Source organism: Ambystoma mexicanum, chromosome 2q (genome assembly GCF_040938575.1).
Source record: "Ambystoma mexicanum isolate Mex_15411 chromosome 2q, UKY_AmexF1_1, whole genome shotgun sequence".
In the NCBI taxonomy this organism is placed as follows: domain Eukaryota; kingdom Metazoa; phylum Chordata; class Amphibia; order Caudata; family Ambystomatidae; genus Ambystoma; species Ambystoma mexicanum.
This window is the reverse complement of record NC_090924.1, coordinates 1,112,984,759-1,113,001,678: the sequence shown is the minus strand read 5'-3', so window position 1 is coordinate 1,113,001,678 and position 16,920 is coordinate 1,112,984,759. Positions and strand designations below refer to the sequence as shown.

The following is a 16,920-nucleotide window of genomic DNA, read 5'->3' as shown; positions in this document are numbered from 1 at the left end:
CATCCTGGCACCAGTAGTGTGGATTGGTACCAGACAGCCCCAACCCTCTTCTTGGGCACACACACAACCGGCAGAAGCCCGCAAAAGAGATCGTTTTTTGCGTGGTGCTGCATGCTCAAATAAGGAAAATCCGGGTTACTCGACCTGGGTGGAGGCAAGGGACAAAATCGCCATTGGACAGCACAAAAGGCTTTGTGGCTCCGCCATTTTTTAACCTGCCCACAGTATTGAACCAAACGCGATAAATGCAAGATGATTCACTAAAAAGAAGTAAAACACTTATACAAAGTAACTGTTGCCACCAGTTCATTCCAGGAAGCACACTCGTACACTCACCAAAAAATTCTTCGAGGGCCTCTAGGGCCATAAAACAAAAAAGGACCTGAGCACACAGTACTGGAAGGTACATTGTGCACCATCTATTAAAAACTTACCAAGAAATGTCAACATAGTCGAAGACTAAGGGAAACATAGTTTCCCAGTACTTTCCCAGTACTGACAGTCTGAAGGACGTGTCAATTTCCCCATAAGTGAGGAAAAGCCCAGGGGAGCGCAGCTGAAGGCTGTGCTCCACGGGCAAAAGTCAGGATAGAATAGCCAACCAAAAGCAAAACGTTTGGGTGGTCCACAATTGGAGGGAAAATTACACACTGATGTAATCATACCCAACAGGTCCCCAATCTGGAAACAGAGTTCCTGAGAAACACCTAGAGAACTCAAACACAAAAGGTACCAGTTGCTCCTCACGCTACCTGCACCAACAGTAGAGAACCACACATTGTCTTTTCCCACTAACCCTTTAACCACCCTGCCGCTGTCAACTCTTTCCAATCCACAAACCCACAATTGCAAACACATAACATGATTCTCATAGCTGGTGCATCGGAGAATGATGATGGACTAATGGAGAAATGGAAGATGGATTTAGTGAGACTCAACTCCCAAAGGAGTGCAAGGTGAATTCTGATGAATAGTCAAGGCCCTGTGACACCACCCTTTAAGGTTTGGTTTCCTTCCTGTCAGTTTGATGTATTAGGGTGTAAGGGGTTGGGTAAGGTTGCTGTATGAAGCTCAGAAGGGTAGGGCCTAAGAGGGGGGTCAGGTTGTTGCTTGAAGGTTAGACGGGGACATGAAGTATATTTGCTTTCCTACATGCGATGTAATCATTGCTCTCTATTCTTTGCTACACCTCGGATTATATTGTGCAAATTTGATGTCTCCAGCAATGGAGATCCCATTACTTTTTTAAGTAAGAGAAGGGATAATGTGGTAGGCTGTCATTTCCTTAGAAAAGTGGGGGTACACAGAGAAGTCTTTCCATTCATGTCACCATGTTCTCTAGGATGGGGGGGACATCTAGCCATATGAATGCATTTTCGATAGTGCAAAGCAACTTATTGCCGTACAATGGAGGAGGAAAGAAATGTGCAAGCTTGGGATGGAGCCAGGGCTCTGATTCCTCTTAGCAGCTTAATTTCCTTTCTGAAATGCATGAGGGAAGTTACCAATGCTTAAACATAGCTTGCTCAGGCTTGCTATACTGTTTTCACTTCTAGCCCATCTTAATTTTCAGTCTGTCAAAGATGTGGCTTCTTATGTTAGGATGGCATCTGAAACTATTATAGGGGACCCCTCGGTTGTCACAGTCTTGTATGAGATGCAAGCTATTCTGGAAGTGTTGCCGGCTTGGAGTGGCAAGCAGTGTAGCACTCAGAGGACAGGTACAAAGTGTGCAAAGTTTCTTTGCAGATTTTGTGACACATCATGTACATTTGGTGGATTGCTTGCAGGAGTCAGGGAGGAAGCTCTGACACCTTTCAGGAGGGCTGTGGGTTGATACTGGGTAGAGGAATGGACCAGTAGGTGCCATTTTTGGAGATTCAGATATGAAAGAATAAGTCCCAGTCAGTGGTACATTCCTGCTGAGATTGAGCTTGTGTGTGAATAAGGTCCAGCTTCATGGCATTCAGCCAATCCTGGCCTTAGGCTCCAGGCTTTTTGGGGAGGATGTATTTAATTTTCGTGGCATCTCAGCTTTTCAGCTAGTCGACATCCAGGCCTGTATGAGTGAGAGGCAGGATTTCAGTTTGTGGATATAGTTGACACAGTTGACCTTTATCATCAGAAAGCATCTTAATGTTTCGTTTCGTCAAAAGTTCCCAAGGAAGTTCCATGTAGATGTTAAGGATAAATGGAATGTTAATTCCATGTGGAATTCTGCAGATTTCAGGACACTGTGTGCCAATCTGGATGAGCTGGTCGACGGCAATGTCTCTTGATCTGGCCCGGATGAGCCAGTCGTCCAGGCAAGGGTACATGTGGATCCCTTGCAGTCGTAGATGGGCCACCACCGGGGCCAGGTACTTAGTGAAGAATCTGGGTGCCTACTTCAGTCCGAAGGGACGAACCTTGAACTGGTAATGCTTCCCTTGAAGAACGAAGCGCAGGAACTTGCATTGTCCTTTGTGGATGGGGACGTGGAAGTACGCATCCTCTAGATTCAACAACAAAAGTCTCCCTCCTCCAGCTGGCCGAGCACATGTTGCAGCGTGACCTTCCTGAACTTCTGGGAGTTTATGAACTTGTTGAGTCATCGAAGGTTGAGAATGGGCCTCCGTCCCCCGGTCTTCTTTCGTACGAGAAAGTACCTTGATTAAACTCCAGAGCCCTAGACCCGCTTTGGAACCAGCTCTATCGCCCCTTTCTTTAGCATGGCCCAAACCTCCAGCAACTGCTGAGGGATGTGTTTTTCCTGTCAGGCCACCTGTGGTATGTGAGGACACTTTCGTTGGAACTCGAGGTTGTGTCCGTGGGTGAGAGCATCCAGCACCCAACGTTCGGTGGAGATGGTCTCCCACACGCTGTCAAAGTTCGCCAGCCGGCCTCCCACCGGGCTGCAGCGGTGGGGGCCCAATGTCTTGGCTGGTTCTGTCCTGCTTGGAGGTTGGCCGTCACCCTGGGTGCCCTAATAACGATGAAGGCCACCTCCGAAGGCCTTGGAGCGACCCCCGTTGGCTTCCTGGGTCAAGGAGTGGGAGGGTTGGCGGTAAGAGGATGAGCCCCCACTGAAACCCTTTGAAGATCTGCCATTCTTTCCTCTGCATGAACGAAAGGATGGCCGGTGTTGTTGCAGAGTGCCCAAGGCACGGGCCTTGATGGCCTAGAGGGATTCGTCGACGGTCTTCCTGAACAGGTTGTCCCCAAACTGCATGTCCAGTACCATCGTCTGGACCTCCTGCCTGAAGTTGGTAGCGTTGAGTCAGCTGCAACGGCGAAGGCAAACCCTGTTGCCTATCTGGCAGAAACCTGTGTCTGCGATGTCCAGTGCAACCGTGATGGCGTGGTCAGGTGCCACTTCGCCTTCCTGGAGGATCTCCAAAGCCTTGACCCGTTTGTCATCAGGGAGGAACTCCAGACATGGAGCCATCTTGAACCAAAGCTCCTGGTCGTATCTGGCCTCGATCGCCAAGGCGTTGGCCGCTTTCACTGTTGTCGCCGCCGAGAAGATTAGCTTCCTACCCATGGAATCCAGTTTCCTCTCCTCGTTGTCCGGGGGGTACGGATGAAGACGACGCTGAGCTCGACAACTTCTTCCTGGTAGCAGCCAAGACCACCGAGTCTGGCGATGGTTGGGACTGGAGACACTTTGGCGCAGACTCCGGCACTGAGTATTTTTTCTCAAGCCGGTCTCTCTTAGCTGGGGCTGAAGCAGGATTCTTCAGTAACACTAGTCCCTCATCCCAGGTGTCCTCCAGGAGCGGCACCAACAGGATAGTCTTCCTCTTTGCCTCCCGGCATTGGTATAGGAAGCTCTCCTAACTCTGGGGTGAGCTGGAAGAGCTCCGACGCCCAGGCAATCAGAGTGAAATGGTCCCACCTCATCCGGTGGAGAGGCTATCGTGCCGGTGATGCAGGGTCCCCTAGTCCTGCGTCATCGTCCGTATCCGTCGTCGCTGTGTCTGTCCCCGTCTTCCTAGGGCGGGGGAGGGCAGCGACGGTTGGAATGGAGGTGCAGGGCGTCTCCTCCTAGTCTTCGCCGATGGTGGACCTGGTGTCAACGGGGTCTGCGGTGGCACAGCTGACAGGGGACGTAGGCAACCTCCTCTGAATCTCTGACACCAATGTGTGAAGTGTCGAAAGGATATCCTGTGACAAATCTCTGGGGGAACCTGGGTAGTAGGGTCACTGGGCCGAGCACCCATGTCGTCCCCCCCCCCCGTCGGTATCACCGCTGTCATAGTTATTTGCGCTGCATTCGGGCTGATGAAAGATGCCGAAAAATGGATCCCTGTTCACTGGAAGAATAAGCGATGGAGCACACAAGCTCGATTAACCGAAAAATAGAAATTTCCTATCAAAAAGGGATTAAGGTAATCCCTCACAAGCAACAAGGTGATGCAATTAGAAAAGAGGGCCAGGGCCTGTGCAATCATATATACTGTGGCTGGACATACCACTGAGCCACTTAGAATCTTGGAACGAAAAGGTTTTTGGCCCCCTTTTAAGGGATACTAGTACAAAGTGGGATATCGTGGATTACTAGGGGATAAAAGGTTAGAGTTGTCCCATTCCCATAGTTCAGGGTTATTGTGGGAAATAGCTTACTCCGGTCTGCCTCACTGTAATCAGGATTTAGATAGGGTGACTTGAATTGTGATTCAGGCAGAAGGTTTTTGTTCATGGAGAGAATCCAGTTATCACAAATGTGCAGAGTTAAACTACCCAGAGATCGAATCAAAAGTCTCGAGTGTTTCAATCCTTGCACCCTGCCTAAGGAATAGTTCGAGGAGGCAGCCGACCTGTCCAGAGTAACATTGATGGACAATTGAATTAAGGGGATTAGAATGGTGTCCTTGCCTATCGGAAACTGTGAAAAGGCAAAAGACTCTGGCACTGAGCAGCATCCCATCTCTTAGAACCCAAGGAGGAATACAACATGTTGCGCCTCACGACCATGGTGCTCAAAGGTAAAACTGACCTGTCAGATGTCATGTTGGTGTCACGATCAGTCTGTCGAGATGTGTTTTTACAATCCTGGAAGATATGAATAAGACATTGTTGATGGGGTTCCTGAGACGCTTATCAACTTCCGTAGACTTCAGGAGTACCTCTGGGTTTCTTCCAGTGTCTGAGCAGCTATGCACCTCAAAAGACACGGCAGTTTGGCTTTTTCCAGCACCTTGTGGTGAGTACCACTTGCTTAACACACAGCAGCACCTGGGACCAGGATCGGTGGACTGTGGCTTACGCAGTCCCCCCCCTCCCCCATAGTTGCCTGATAGTTGAAGTCTCAGACTGCACTTTGGAGGAATGGGGTCTGGTGGAGGGTAGTTCGTGGTGATGGTACTCCTGTGTTCTGCATTGAGCAGACATCGGATTTAAACATTGTAACTATACGACAGAGAATGGCTACATTAGCCTTTCCACGTAAGTAAATCCCTCGACCATCTTAACTTGCTGCACTGAAGTACAATTCTTCTAATATATACAACAAAGAGCATGGCTCCATTATGCTCCGATTGGCTTTACTGCTTTGCTAAACGATTGTGTTTTTTCATATAAAAGGGCACGAACATTGCCATCTGCCATTGTATGCCTAACAAAGTAGACACAATCCCCTGATGATATGTCTGCTTCCGTTTGAGACTGGCTATTCTAAACGATTTTCAAGATAATCAGACTGAACGGATGACAATCACGATCCCAAAGGCTACAGTTGGCTTTTGTGATGCAGGTTGCAGCCTTAGACGTGTACGCACGCACACACACACACACACACTTTATGCAAATGACTTGGATCACAGCGAATTGCAAGTTAATGGAAGAACGTTTCAGCACTGACAACCAAGGATTTGTTTTCTGGTGCAGAATTTAGAGCAGTCCCTCTCCGCACTCTGCGTCGTCCTACAATGACATTACAGATGCAGCTTGGACTTCCAACCCCATTTTCTTGCCCATGCTAAAGAGGATGACCTGTCCAAAGACGTGTGCATGATCACGTATCTAGGGATCTTACAATAGGGGGACGTAAAGTATGGAATAATCTGCTGCCACCAATAGAAGCAATGACCTTTTAAAGCAGTGATGTGTTTTTCAACCAAGAAATGGCAAGCATCTTAAAACATAATGATGACATGACAGCTACCTAGAGGAAATAATACTTTTGCTCAAGTGGATGTGTTTTACTGCAAAACACAAGACCCATCTGCAGTCGAGGCTTGTGAATTTGTTATGCTGATGCGGCATACATTTTAATGTAATGCGGCATATATTTTAATGTAATGAAGGCGAGTGACCCGGTGTAGCTAGAAAGCACAAACCCAGCAAAGTTAGTTGTGGGGTTCTCAAATTAGATATATTTTCAAATATAGAGTACAAGTGGTATGGGTAAAAAGTCACAAAATGTACAATTAGCTTTGTATGTATGGGCGTAATTTATTTGGGGGACAGGGGTGTTTGTCCCCCCCAACTTTCATGACACACCATTTTTTTCCCCATTCATTTGGTTGGGACATATTTTCTTCAGATGTCATGTCCGCCCCAACATTTTCAGAAAAGTTACTCCACTGTCTGGATGCCAAATCACGAACATGTACAACGGGTAATTTTCCAATGTATTTTCAGGAATCGGAATCCCTCTCCCACTCCCACTCCCGCCCCCCAATAGGCCAGTACAAAAAGACACAGATGGCGATGGCCTTGCCATATAGGGCCAGTGCTGCCTGCCAGACTCAATATGGCTTTCTCCAAAATGGCCAATACTTATAGCCAATGTATGACCACACTTGGCTTGACTTTGCCCTAATGCCAAACACTCAGCTTGGCCTTGTCCAATAAAGCCAGCGTTGTGCTTATGGTCACTGAAAATATACACTTGTGTTAGCTGTCCTGGTAGCATTTCAAAATACATGTGCTGGCTGTGCCAATGCCCTCTTTTGACATGAACAGAATGTCCAGGGTGTACGGCAGGCTCTTCTCTGCCAAATACAAGGCGAGGGGCATGGACATTTATTAAACACTGACTCTTACAGACACCCTTCATTCAAACACTCTTGTCACAGATACATTCACACAAACATCCAAGTAGAGATGCAATTCCCTTTTTTTTTTTTTTTTTTTAACTCTTACATGGGGCTTCAGCAGTGATAGTCATCCACCCAGTACAGACTCCCCCCAGGTGCCAATAGCAGCATGAAGGAGCTCGGGAGTCTCCCTTCACACCTTCCTCTACCTGCTCTGCAATCAGGCATGGGTGCGGTCAGTAGTCCAACCATTCTCCGGTGTGAGACGGGAAGGAAGAGGGAGAAATCAAGAGGCCTTTGTGGTCATCCAAAGGTCGGATTGGCCACGAGAAGAGGGCTGTGACCTTCAGGCAGGTCTCCATAATGCCTTTCATAGCGCTGTGAAGGAGTGCAGGCCTAAGCGCCTATAACCCCTAGCTCCACACCACGTGTCATGTGATAAAGGATCTTAGTGACATCACTAGTCTTTAAATGCAAGGAATATAACCATTGTCTGCGCAACTATGAGGACGTCATTTACATTAGCACCCTGGGAGGTGCCATCCAACAAGAATGCTTGGAAAGCTTACTGTGTTTACTAAGGAAAGCCTGCGTTTTGAGCATTCTCATTGGTGATGGGCACTTCCCATCCCCGCTCCCCTATCACCATTAAGCACCCGGGTGCTAACAGTGCTTTTTAAAAAAAAAAATTTTTTAAGTGGCGTGGCTCCGCTCGGCAGTGCTGCTCTTCAGGAAGTCTGTTGTCCATGTTGATGACGTCACAGTAATCAACATGGAAAATGGACTTCCCCGACCCCACTGCTGGAGCCGAACTGCACTACTAAGGTACGTTTCTTCTTAAAAAAAAATAAAAAAATAAACACCATTAACATCCATGTAGGGAAGCTACACGGGTGCTAATGCCGATATTAACTGAGGCAGTGGGCTGACCCAGTCGGTAACGGCACAGCCTCCCTCGTTAAGGGATCCTCCCTTCGCTTGTGCCCTTCACTTGGGCACCGGGCCGTTACCGACAGGGTCCGCCCACTGCCTCAGTTAATATCGCCTCATTATGGAGTGATTGAACGGCACACCAAAATATGGCAAGGCTGAGGGTCAACACACATGTGCCCACTATGGGCGAGCCACCACTGCCCACCTGTACTTACAAGAAACCCAAGAGGCACCAAGAAGCAATGCATTATGCAGCGAGTGCTCTACACATAAAATTGATCAAAACCACTGTCCTCCAATCTTTAACTCTGGTTTAAAAACAAGGTAACCTCGTGATTCGAGATATTCCTTAAAAATAAATAAATAAATAAATAAAATTCCTTTCAGTTTACAGTTTTGGCTATAATGTGTAGCCCGGAATATGTGGCTTGTGTTTTTCACAAAATAGTAGTGTTGATTGCTATTCATTTGTTAATATCTACCTTGCTTCATTAGGGAGATTTAGTCTCGGGAGGATGGCTCAGGGGCAACGTGCTGTCTTGAAAGCAAGGCTACACGGAGCAATACAGGTTCGATCCCCGAGTCCGTGCTTAGAATCCTTTGGGTATTAAGCACGTTATAAATAACCTATCATATCATATAATTTCCAAATCTGTAGGATGTTCAATATACAGTAAGTGGAGGCGCCAGCAGCACTTCAAGGCCTAAAGCCCCCTTCTTTAATATGAATATAGAATGCAGGTCTGTTAGAATGGATGGCACACCTTCATGAGGGGCATTCAATAGAGTCTTGACCGAATCTGATGGCTGGTACAGAGCACTTGCATTCAAACAGAAGGCCACCCTGGAGATGACATACACAACTCAAAACAGCGCTGCTCTATTAAATCAGTTATGGTTACTTTGATCGCTCCATCTCTTACTTGGATAACTGTGGTAATTCTAGAGCTAATACATGCCGACGAGCGCTTACCTCCCGGGAGGCGTGCATTTAGCAGACCAAGACCAATCCAGGCTCGCCCGGCCGCTTTGTTGGCTCTAGATAACCTCGGCCCAATCGCACGTCCCTGTGATGGTGAGGATGCATTCGGACGTCTGCCCTATCAACTTTCGATGGTACTTTCTGTGCCTACTGTGGTGACCACGGGTAACAGGTAATCAGGGTTCGATTCCGGAGAGGGAGCCTGCAAAACGGCTACCATATCCAAGGAAGGCAGCAGGCGTGTAAATTATCCACTCCCGACTCGGGAAGGTAGTGACAAAAGTTAACAATAAAGGACTCTTTGGAGGCTCTGTAATTGGAATGAGTACACTTTAAATCCTTTTACGAGGATCCATTGGAGGGCAAGTCTGGTGCCAGCAGCCACGGTAATTCCAGCTCCAATAGCATATATTAAATGAAAGTTGCTGCAGTTAAAAAGAGCGTAGTTGGATCTTGGGATCGAGCTGGCGGTCTGCAGCGAGGCGAGCTAGCGCCTGTCCCAGCCCCTGCCTCTCAGCACCCCCTTGATGCTCTTGAGTGAGTGTCATGGGGTCCGAAGCATTTACTTTGAAAAAATTAGAGTGTTCAAAGCTGGCCGGTCGCCTGAATACTTCAGCTAGGAATAATGGAATAGGACTCCAGTTCTATTTTGTTGGTTTTCAGATCTGGGGACATGATTAAGAGGGACGGCCGGGGGCATTCGTATTGTGCCCCTAGAGGTGAAATTCTTGGACCGGCGCAAGATGAACCAAAGTCAAAGCATTTGCCAAGAATGTTTTCATTAATCAAGAATGAAAGTCGGAGGTTCGAAGACGATCAGATACCTTTGTAGTTTCCGACCATAAACTATGCCGACTAGCGATCCAACAGCGTTATTCCCATGACCCGCCGAGCAGCTTCCGGGAAAACAAAGTCTTTGGGTTCCGGGGGGGGGGGGGGGGGGGGAGTATGGTTGCAAAGCTGAAACTTAAAGCAATTGACAGAAGGGCACCACCAGGAGTGGAGCCTGCAGCTTAATTTAACTCAACACAGGAAACCTCACCTGGCCCGGACACGAAAAGGATTGACAGATTGCTAGCTCTTTCTCAATTCTGTGGGTGGTGGTGCATGGCTGTTCTTAGTTGGTGGAGCGATTTGTCTGTTTAATTCCGATAACGAATGAGACTCATCCATGCTAACTAGTTACGTGACCCGCAATGGTCAGCGTTCAACTTCTTAGAGGGACAAATGGCGTTCAGCCACACGAGATTGAGCAATAACAGGTCTGTGATGCCCTTAGCTGACTGTGGCCGCAAGCGCGCTACACTGAATGGATCAGCGTGCGTCTACCCTTCGCCGACAGGTGCAGGTAGCCCGCTGAACCCCGTTCGTGATAGGGATTGCAATTATTTCCCATGAACGAGGAATTCCGAGTAAGTGTGGGTCATAAGCTTGCTATGATTAAGTCCCTGCCCTTTGTACACACCGCCCGTCACTACTACCGATTGGATGGTTTAGTGAGGTCCTCGGATCAGCCCCGCCGGGGTCGGCAACGGCCCTGGTGGAGCGCTGAGAAGACGATCAAACTTGACTATCTAGAGGAAGTAAAAGTCATAACAAGGTTTCTGTAGGTGAACCTGCCGAAGGATCATCAATGGCGGAGCAGCCGTAGGGAGAGCCGTGGGCCCAACCTCGGTTGCGTCCCAGACGCGCACAACCCACAGCCCAGGGAGTGTGATTCCCTTCAGCTGGAGGGGGGTCCATGACCCAGCAGATGGATGGGGACGCCGGGCGGGGTTGGGTTAACCTGCCAGAGGGCCGGGTGTTGGGCAGGCACACCCCGGTCGGCAGGGAAGCTCCTGAGTGGGAGCAGCCGGGAGTCAAGGGAAGCCCGGCCGCTATTGAGGGACGCCTCCCCAGGGCAGACAGGGGCCCGGCACGCCGGGCGAGCCCTGAACCATGGCGCAGCCGGGCTTACTCGACGGGCAGGCGTTGATGTTCCGCCCACCCACATCTGTGGGCGAGCGATGGCCAGGCCCACAGGTGCAGCAGGCGACCTTCCCTCTCAACCAGGTACCTGGAGCCCGTGTGGCTGGGCTGCGGTTTGAAGACTCTAGCAGTCCCACCCGACCCCCCTGCCCATGCCGACTCTGGCCCGCCTCTCCGTCCGGCTCCCCGAAAGGGGAGCGGTGGAGGGGGTCAGGGCTGGGGGTAGGCTGAGCGGGAATTGGGCCAGGAGGGCCAGTGGCTCTGTCACCGTGAGAAGCCCTGCTGCCATGCTGCTGATGCGGGCGGTTGGGCAGGCTTCCCGGGCTGAGTGCCTGGATTTTTTTTGTTGCCTTAAAACACCTGATGGTCTCCACTGACTCCCAAGTGGGGAAGCTAGACGGGACGCTGGACTGTCTCGTCTGCGGCTGGCGGGACGAGCAGCACTGCCTCCCCCCGGCCTCTCCTGCACCGGCAGGTTCGTGCCCACGTCTGGAACAAACAAAAGTTGCCTGTGACTCTTGGTGGTGGATCACTCGGTTGAAGAACGCAGCTAGCTGCGAGAACTAGTGTCAATTGCAGGACACATTGATCATCGACACTTCGAACGCACCTTGCAGCACTGGTTTCCTCCCGGGGCTATGCCTGTGAGAGTCGCTTGAATGTCAATCGCCCTGAGGTTGCCTCCCTGGGTCACGGCTGAGGCTGTCGCAGGGACACCGTTCTCTTCATCCCCCCTAAGGTCAGACCCCGATCAGCACCGTCCCAGGATCCCTGGACCTGGCTGAGCAGGCTTGCGGCCAGTGCATCCCGGCCTCCCCCATTTCCCGCCTTGTGTGCGTGTTTTGGGAGGGTTGGGTGTTAGGGAGAATTCTCATAAATGTGCTTATTTCCCTTACTTTTTGAGACCCCCAGCAACTATGCTGGATTTCTAGGACTTTCATTTTTACCTGGAAAGAGTGTGAGTCTTTTTTCCCACTCTTTCATGTATTTTGATGTGTGTTTTACTTTTGTGTTCTTTGGATATGGAGTTTTCTTGTGTGTCACACAGCACCCTCAGTGCAGTGGCACATGGATGTCTTTTAGACTTCCCAAGGTTTAAACACCTTCTCTGGGACTGAGTACTGTCTCCCAGTGAATGTAAAGTTAAATTGACTTTGGTAGTCTTTTTAAATTGCTAAACCCAGCACACACTGGCTTACAGCAGAGTGCTGGAGGGAATACCTAGTGTTCCCTATGCCTAGAAAACTCATGTAGCCCTCAAATGCTACCCTTTCCTCTCAGAATGGCTGGTGGCAGTGGTATTACCATGAATTCCCCGACCGCGATCTGTTTAAACGCTCTGGTAGCTGAAAACCACCGGAGCCACGTTTTTCAAGATGATGTCTGAGCACCCTCTGAAAAAACAGGTCCCGATAGACTTTTTTCGCCATTTTTTTTGGAAAGGTCCTTCTAGTGTTTGCCTCTGTGTGCCAAACCAGGTTTGGTCCCTTTGTTAATTTGCCTTTGGCAGGCTTGCTTGAGTGTTGAAGCCCCCCTCTGGCGCCTAAGTGTCTGGCGTGGACAGGATGTTAGGGAGGTTCACGAAACTCCCTGTGCTTAGTCTGCTAGGAGACCTGAATGCACTCTGGCGTGATTGGCTGGCTGACTGTCTGGCAAGGACAGCCACCCTGCTGGGTGAGTGACAGCTAGGCTGGAATGAATGGGGGAAAACTGTTTAAAAGCAGGTCTCTGGGACTTGGAAGGCAGAGTCGACCACTGGAACGAAAGAACCGAAGACGAGCTGAAGGAAGACAACTGCTGCAACTCCTGAACCGTTGGTTTAACTGGTGAAGCTCTGTCGAGGTCCGAAACTCCCTCGACAGAGAAGCCCCTTCAAGGACAACTCCTTCCCTTGAGCTGGTGGGAACAACCAACTCGCAAACCACCAGGAAACCGTTTCCATACTGGTCGAATTCTCTTCAGAGTGCTGTTGAAAACCGGATAGCCAGTGAGAAGGATACCAGTTTTTGGACTTTAAGGCATTCACACCTTAAACCAACATTTTGCCAATCTAGTGGATCGTTCCCCGTGCAGTGCAGGAACCTCCCGACCTCCCCCCTCTTGTCCCCATGACTGAGGCCCAGGAACAGCGAGATCTCCATGAACTGCCAGGAACAACTGCCTCAGCTACAGCTTTTCTTCATTCAAAAGGTACTGTGCAAATGCGGTGGAGAAATCCTCTTTGCCGCAGTGAAAGTTTGACTTTCCCAACTTTGGTGTCTTGTTTGCTCCTAAACTGACCTATAACTCTTTTTTGTGCAAACTACTTCTAAGAACATTGGCAAAGACTTAACCGTTTATTACCAGAACTGTGCTATCCTATCCAAGACACTGATCCATTGACTTTGACCCAGGCCTATTGAATTGAACTGCCTCATGTAGTGAACTGAAACCCTTTGCCCTGCCTATGAAAGTAACTGTGTTTGATTCTTATAACCTTTGTCTTTCTACCCCTTTTGAAAGTTACTTAAGTGCCATTTTGCTCCTACTTCAGGGGAGCCCAACTTTTTCAGAAACTTATTGGTTTGGTACTGTAGTCTATTATAGTGTGATATTTAGCAGCTTATTACTAGTGGAATGTTTTCTAACTAAATGTGTGAATAAATGAATATTGTTTTACCAAGAAACCTTGAGTAAGTGTTTGTTTGAACCACTGTGATTGCAAGTCCTTTGTGTAACACCTTGTACTGCTCACATCCCTCTTGAGATAAGCCTGGCTGCTTAGCCCTGCTACCACAAAACTGTGTAGTACAGACTTATACCAAAGGTGAGATTGTGCTTACACCTGTAGTCTTAATTGTGTGTAGTGTTCCAAAAGGGTACTGCATGTAATTCTGCCTAACACTGAGCGCCTGGCGCACCCCGGTAGCGGCGGGCCTTGAAAAAGCCAGGCGTCCCCTTCGCCCTTCCCAGGGGCACCAGGCCATGCAACGTGTGGCTGTCTGTGGTGTCCCATAGCTGCCGGCGCGAGACGGCCCCGGGAACGGTCCTCACAACAAATGTTGGCTTTGGCCATGGATCGAGACAGCGCACCATCGGCCGCAACAAAGGCGTGGCACTAGGGGCTAACATCCCTGTACAGCCCCGGGCCCGAGGCCGGCTGCCCACGGAGCTCTCCTGCCCCCCCCTGACTACGACCTCAGATCAGATGTGGCGACCTGCATATTACTAGGCGGAAGAAAAGAAACTAACCAGGATTCTCTCAGAAATGGCGAGAGAAGAGCCCAGCGCCGAATCCTCGTTGGACGGCTGGCACGGAAAATGTGGCGTACAGAAGACCGTCTCCCCAGCGTCGCACAGGGGGGCCAAAGTCTTTCTGATCGAGGCTCACCCCGCGGACAGTCTTAGGCCGGTAGCGGCAACTGGCATGCCAGCATCGGGTCTTCTCGGAGTCTGGTTTCTTGGGAATGCAGCACAAAGCGGGTGGGAAACTCCATCTAAGGCTAAATACGGGCGCAAGACCAATAGCCAACAAGTACCGTAAGGGAAAGTTGAAAAGAACTTTGAAAAGAGAGTTCAAGAGGGCATGAAACCATCGAGAGGTAAACAGGTGGGGTCCGTGCAGTCTGCCCGAAGGATTCAACACAGCGGGCAGGTCGGTCACCTAGAAAGGCGGATCCCTTCGCGGGACCGCTGCATGGGTGCACCCAGCCCCCGCAGGGGGCATTTCCTCTGTGGCAATGCATGGCGACCGGCTCTGGGTCGGCTGGCAAGGCCCCGGGGGGCAGGTGGCTCTCCGCTTTGGCGGAGAGTGTTACAGCCCCCTGGCAGCACTTTCGGCATGTCTGAAGGGCCGAGGGAGATTGAAGCCACCACGCCCTTCTCTGGCAACCGTCCTGGCCCCTCTTGGGGGTCGCAGGGGCGTTGACGGTGGATGGGCCCCCATGCTCCCAGGTGCGATTGTCGACTGTGGCGGACTGTCCTCAGTGTGCCCTGACCGTGTTGTGCTGCTGGGCGCAGAGGCCCACGAAGGGTGCCAGGGGTCTGCGGTAATGTCGGTTACCCACCCGACCCGTCTTGAAACATGGACCAAGGAGTCTAACACGTGCACGAGTCGGAGAGCCGAACAAAACCCTGTGGTGCAATGAAGGTGAGGGCTGGCACGTGCCGGCTGAGGTGGGATCCTGTCGCGGCGTCACGGCGGGCGCCCGCTCTGTCGGGGAGGTGGAGCATGAGCATGTGTGATAGGACCCGAAAGATGGTGAACTATGCCCAGGCAGGGCGAAGCCAGAGGGAACTCTGGTGGAGGTCTGTAGCGGTCCTGACGTGCAAATAAGTAATCCGACCTGGGTATAGGGGTGAAAGACTAATCAAACCATCTAGTAGCTGGTTCCCTCCCTGGCGCTCGGAAACCCCAGTTTTATCTGGTAAAGCAAATGATTAGAGGTCTTGGGGCCGAAACCATCTCAACCTATTCTCTAACTTTAAATGGATAAGAAGCCTGGCTCACTGGTGTGGAGCCGGGCATCAAATGCGAGTGCCCAGTGGGCCACTTTTGGAAAGCAGAACTGGTGCTGCGGGATGAACTGCACGCCGGGTTAAGGTGCCCGATGCTGACGCTCATCAGACCCCAGAAAAGGTTTTGGTTGATATAGACAGCAGGACGGTATGGCCATGGAAGTCGGAATCCGTTAAGGAGTGTGTAACAACTCACCTGCCCAATCAACTAGCCTTGAAAATGGATGGTGCTGGAGCGTTGGGCCATACCCGGCCATCGTTGAGAGCCGCGGGGGCTAAGCTGTGACGAGTAGGAGGGCCGCTGCAGTGCACATGGAAGCTTGGGGCGAGAGCCCGGGTGGAGCCACGGCAGGTGCAGATCTTGGTGGTACTAGCAAAAATTCAAACGAGAACTTTGAAGGCCGAAGTGGAGAAGGGTTCCATGTAAATATGCAGTTGAACATGGGTCAGTAGGTCCTAGGAGATGGGCGAGCGCTGTTCGGAAGGGACGAGCGATGGCCTCCATTGCCCTCGGCTGATCGAAAGCAAGTCGGGTTCAGATCCCCGAACCCCGAGTGGCGTAGATGGGAGCCCTCGCGGCATCAAGTGCAGTAACACAAACGATCCCGGAGAAGCCGGCGGGAGCCCCGGGGAGAGTTCTCTTTACTTTGTGAAGGGCAGGGCCCCCTGGAATGGGTTTGCCCCGAGAGAGGGGCCTGAGCCTTGGAAAGCATTGTGGTTTACGGCGGCGTCCGGTGAGCTCTCGCTGTTCCTTGAAAATCCCGGGGAGATGGTGTAAATCTCGTGCCGGGCCATACAGGTGAACAGCCTCTGGTATGTTGGAACAATGTAGGTAAGGGAAGTCGGCAAGTCAGATCCATAACTTCGGGATAAGGATTGGCTCTAAGGGCTGTGTCGGTCGGGCTGGGGCATGAAGCGGGGCCGGGCCCTTTCTGTAGATCGCCTCAGCTGCGGTGATCGCCTCTCTCCGTTCCCCTCCCGGGGTTCGGGGCCAACATTCTGCCTCGACCGACGCCTAGCAGATTGAATCCTCCCTTGGACTGAGGGCCTTCTCCGCGTGACCAGATTGTTCCGTGTAGCGTGACCTGGTCGGCTTTGCAGCAATATTAGGAACTTGGGCGTCAGTGATGGACAGTCCACAACTCCCAGCAAATGTATACAGTTGCGCAATGCCTGTGACTGCTTTTTAATGGGGGTGAGGTCTGCTGATCGGGTATGTGTATGCTAAATATGTACTGGAACACTACTGTAGTTTCAGCTCATGCAGAGGTCCTACGTTGCTACCATTTGCACGTGTCCCATTTGCTTCATTTCTTATCAAGTAGAATGGACTGTTGCCTCCCGCTTATTTAGAACATAGCTTGCGTGTTTAGAACTTAGCTCCGTGAACTAGGAGCCACTCGTCGGTTCATCTACCTCCACTGCCCCACTCAGTATGATTTCCAGCTACTACGGCTATAGAACGGAACAGTCTGTAGATTACAAAGTGGGCAATGATACGCAGCGGGGCCCACCTCA

General features: G+C 50.6%; 1 protein-coding gene and 1 pseudogene across 1 annotated transcript in view; one reads left to right on the top strand and one right to left on the bottom strand.

Annotated features, from left to right (window-relative positions):
* The window catches only part of LOC138569976 (probable acyl-CoA dehydrogenase 6), a 908,321-nt gene that overhangs the window by 60,278 nt on the left and 831,123 nt on the right, over positions 1–16,920 (bottom strand). The window lies entirely within an intron of this gene.
* On the top strand, positions 11,419–11,561 carry LOC138570799 (5.8S ribosomal RNA; annotated as a pseudogene).